The following is a 5141-nucleotide window of genomic DNA, read 5'->3' on the forward strand; positions in this document are numbered from 1 at the left end:
CTTGAATGAATAAATGAACAATGAACAAATAAGTAAACAAGTAGATGGTGGAATTTTAAGAGCCTGGAAAGTACACATATCATCACTCCAAATTCTTTCTCCTGATGGCTGTTAAAATTTCACCAATAGAATTTAAATCCTTTGGCCAAAATCTTTCAGGAGGATGCACCCGGCTTGCTCCATTGGTGGAGCATGCAACTCTTGATCTCTGGGCTGTAAGTTCAAGCCCCATTATTAGGTGGAAGCCTACTTTTTTTTTTTTTTTTAGATTTTTTATTTATTTGACAGGGAGAGATAGCGAGAGCAGGAACACAAGCAGGGGGAGTGGGAGAGGGAGAAGCGGGCTTCCCGCCGAGCAGGGAGCCCGATGCGGGACTCGATCCCAGGACCCCGGGATCATGACCTGAGCCGAAGGCAGATGCTTAACAACTGAGCCACCCAGGCGCCCCGGAAGCCTACTTTTAAAAAATGGGAAAAAAATCTCTCAGGAGAAGATATGGCTTCAGCAAAAGATTTCTCAGACTTATCAAGATGGCAGAGAACTTAAGAGTAATGATGGTCATTGTGAAGCACCTAAGAAATAATAATTTTAATAATTATTATATTAGTGATATAATTTAATAATTATTATTTTAATAATAAATAATTTTATTATTAGGAACTGAATGTTATATGTTAGTAATGATTGACAAATAGGAACATGCTATTATAGAACAAGGAATGGCTGATTGAGTAGAAGTTCCTGGAAGATTCTTTCAAGACAAAAGTAAGTTGGCAGCCACAGTAAAAAGATTCAAGGGTCCTTCACCTTGGCAACTCCAAAGATGATTTCTTGTGGCACATGCCTCAGGTAGAGTCCTGGCTAGAAAGCCAAATATTATTGTGAAGTGAATCACAAAGTGAAGCCATCACAGTTTAATACAACCAAGTTGAAAGGTCACTTTGGGAAATTAAAATATCCAATGTATGAGACTTTTAGGAAACCTGAACACAGAAGCAGGTGTATTTCATGGTTCCATAGCCTTCTCTGTGAAAAAGGATTTCAATGTCAAAAGTTTGAGTGAGGTGGATGGATTTCAAAACAGAGGACACAAGGATATCTGAATGCTGTATTTATAGGCAGTGACTCCACATAGTCTCTGATACATGTGTTATACAGGGTTTTCTGTTAATTAAATCTCAACACAATTTTGTAGCAAGATTATTCATCCTTTGTTTCAGATATTTCCAGGTTTGTTGGGTAAGAAATGATATGCCATGCTCAAGGGTCACCTGGCTGGCTTAGTCGGTAGAGTATGCAACTCTTGATCTCAAGCTCCATGTTGGATGTAGAGATTACTTTAAAAAATAATAAAATCTTTATAAAAATAAGGAAAGAATGATGTGCCATGCACCATATTCCAGGAAATTAATTGCCTAGGGGAATTCATTAAAGATTGCAGAATTTTGATCCTGCATTTTAATATCCATTTGCCATATATTCGTTGACTTTGATGACTGCTAGAACTTGTTAGCTGACACAGGGCATCAGGTTTCAAAAGCCCAAGGAATTTTGACAGGGTAAGACAAATATAGGCAGCAGGTAAGAGCTAAGCGAGGAGTGGGATTTGGGCCCAGATATAAGTTTGGCCAGGACAGGACTAGGACAGTACATTGGAACAACTCACCCATTTCTCAACTCTGAAGCCACACTGGAGCATGGGGAGACCAGGGACAGCTTGAAGACTGAGGAAGAAAAGCAAATAGAACTAAGGATGATGTCGAGGACTACCCAGGGTTCAAGTGAAAAGAAGAGTAATGAAGAAAGACTCAGGCAGATCCACCTCCAGTACCCAGTATTCATCTATACTGTGTAATAAAATTAGGAATATATGCAGACACAACATCAACAGACTAACAGAGGCCCCTGAAGCCAATAGTATTCTGTTAAATGGTATGGCCAAAACAAAAGATACAGCTTGGATGGCAAAATTATTTATTCCGGCTTCAGATGTGGGTAAACAAAAAGCAGGTCAGTCACAATATGATCTAATACTCTACACTCATAGATGGGTACTGATTGGCTGGAAGCTGAAGAACTCAATTATAATGATGATAGTTATGATTTTCAATGCCTAGTGTTATAATACCTGTAGCAAAAAAAACTTTATGAAGTCTAAACACTCCACCTCAGAAGAGGGTAATACTTTCCAGATAAAAAATTGGAAGATTCTCATCAATAAGCCAAAGGAAAAAATAACTGAAGGGATCTTGGACTTGTTACAGACGTTATTTTCAATATCCTGATGTTCCTACAATCTTCTTTGACTTTGTAGTTGATCCAAATACTTTTCTACACATCTTTATGTTGTCTTATTTTAAGGTATGGTTTTATAAGAATTAGGCTTGACCAAGATGATCTTTCTGTAATAGAATCTACTAATATTAACTAAGGAGGTAAGGGAATTGACCTAAATACCCAAGTTAGGAACCAAAGAGCCATAACTTTGCACTGTCAGCACTCTGAGGATATTGGGAAATTCAGAGCCCATGATCATGGTCAAGTCAATAAAAGGCTGGGATTTATTGCAAGTTGAACTTAGTATTTTTTAAGGCAATGGTGTCTATGGAAATATGTGAACCACTAATATGCTAATATGAGCTACATATGTAAATTTAAATTTTCTAGTAGCCACATTAAAACAGGTAAAAAGAAACAGGTGAAATTAATTTGTATATTTTAACACAATATAGCCAAAAATATTATCATTTCAACATATACTCAATATTTTAAAGTTATTAATAGTATATTTTACATTCTCTTTTGTTATAATAAGCTGTTGAAATTTGGTATATACTTTACACTAACAACACATCTCAATTCTGACTATCCCCATTTCAAGTGTTCAATAGCCCCATGTGACTAGTCACTGCTATACAGGGCAGCACAATCCTAAGATCTAAAATGGATAGTAAAATTCAAATAGGAAAAAAAAACACTTAATGAATATATTGTATGATGAATCAAAATTCCAAAAATAACATATTATATTACATTATTTATAGATTATAATCATCTGTAACTAAAGTCATTGCAATACATATTTTTTAAAGAAAATTAAGTGGGTTTTTTTCATCTCCAAGAAAATATATTCATTAGTTAATTTTTATGCTAAAATGCTTCAATTCAATAGAATTTGAAAACCAATGCTCTGGGAAAATATGGATCATTTACTACTCTGAAAAAAATAAAAGGCCTGAGAGCAAATTTTGATAAGGTCAGGGTGGGAGAGAAGGAAGAGGGTAGGAGAAGGAAGGAGGGGAGAGCATGGCGCCATGCCCCCGACAGAGAGAAGACCCAGTGGGGGGAGGTGGGAGGGTGCTTTATCTCCATTGCATTTTTATCAATAACCAGTCCTGATATTGAATAAATTTATGCCTCTGTACAGCTCTATTACACCCAGTTTGCAACTACTTCTTACTCTGGCTCTCTCTTTTCTATATTCACAAGAGACACACCTTGCAAAGACATGGCTCATCTATTTATTCTGACCAGCTTCACAATGGATACTGATCACCAGGGCCTGCCCCACATAAAAGCTTTGGCAGTGACCTACAAAGGGCCTTTCTGCCCCAAAATGCCTCCTCCAGTTCCCACTGTGATGCCTGAAATCTACAAAGAGCTTTTCCTTTGGGTTAGGAGAGTGTTTCCCAAACTTCAACCATTTGATTATGTCTGTCATTGTTTCTTCCAGATCTGCATAGAACCTACATATTACTTAACATATTTTCTTTAAATTAACTCTCTTTTTTATAAAAATAAATTCATTAAGGAAACTCCCAAAAAGCAAAACCTATACAATTTGCCATAAATACTCTAAAGATAACAAAAACCATGATTAACATTTTTTTTAAAGACTTTATTTATTTATTTGACAGAGAGAGACACAGCGAGAGAGGGAACCCAAGCAGGGTGGGTGGGAGAGGGAGAAGCAGGCTTCCTGTGAAGCAGGGAGCCCGATGCGGGGCTCGATCCCAGGACCCTGGGATCATGACCTGAGTCGAAGGCAGACGCTTAACAACTGAGCCACCCAGGCGCCCCACCATGATTAACATTTTAAATGGTCACACATGTAACCCCTGAAATCCCTTTGCCTACCACCAGTGGTAAAATGACCACTAATTAGGAAATACTGGGTTAAGTATTTCCAAATACTTAAAAAGGCGACTGACTGCGAAAACATAAATATCATAGAACAGATAGGTAGCATTCACAGATATCTATGAAAACTGCTTGAGCAGGAAACAGAGTTTAGGTTAGTGTTCTCATCTTTATTGTGCATAAGAATCACCTGGGAAGCTTATTTAAAATATAGGTTTCTGGGTCCCACACCAGATTTCATAGAGTTAGCAAAACTGGGTTGGGCCTAAATATTTGCATTTTTATCAAGCTCTTCAGGTGATTGATTAGGACTTAGTTGGTCAGCAAATCATGCTCCTAGAACCCTAGGACACAGCACTGCTACCCAGTAAGAGATGTAAAGCTATGCCATGGAGTACAACACCCTGGGATAGAAGCAGGACACCAATATAGAAGAGATGCATGGGGAGAGAAGAGGGATGTGAACATCAGCTCCATCAATTCCGCTATTTTGTGAAGGTACCTTCCCAGATGAACAGAGCTTAATGCAACAATCTATTTGCTTCAGCAGAAAGCCAGCAACAAAATTACTTTGATAATTATAAATAAACTGGTTATATCAGCCCTAGCTGGAATCTTTCTATGGGTATCTTGTTTTTCCTTCTCCTTCAGAACAGATAAAGGTTATGAGTTTATTATGTCTAGGGTTGGGAATCTATATAAAACTTCCAGTTAATCTTGAAAGTCTACATGAAAGATGTGAGATTTTAGGTTGGTGTGAAAAAGAGGGGTAGAGATTATGTGGTCAACCTTTTCCAGCAAAGTAGGATGAATTAAAATGGATTCTGGTGGAAATTATGTCATTCCTAACAAGAGCCCTCCAGGTAAAGGCTGCCTCAGTAAATGAATCAAGCGAGAAGCAGAAAAACACTCAGCAGAGGCTAATCTGCAATTTGAGATGCATTCTGGTTTCCCTTTATCTCACAGCAAATACTACAGGTTGCTGTGTCCCCAGTGATCC

Source organism: Mirounga angustirostris, unplaced genomic scaffold (genome assembly GCF_029215605.1).
Source record: "Mirounga angustirostris isolate CCGP_5_RB_7025 unplaced genomic scaffold, mMirAng1.0.hap1 SCAF_6, whole genome shotgun sequence".
NCBI lineage: Eukaryota > Metazoa > Chordata > Mammalia > Carnivora > Phocidae > Mirounga > Mirounga angustirostris.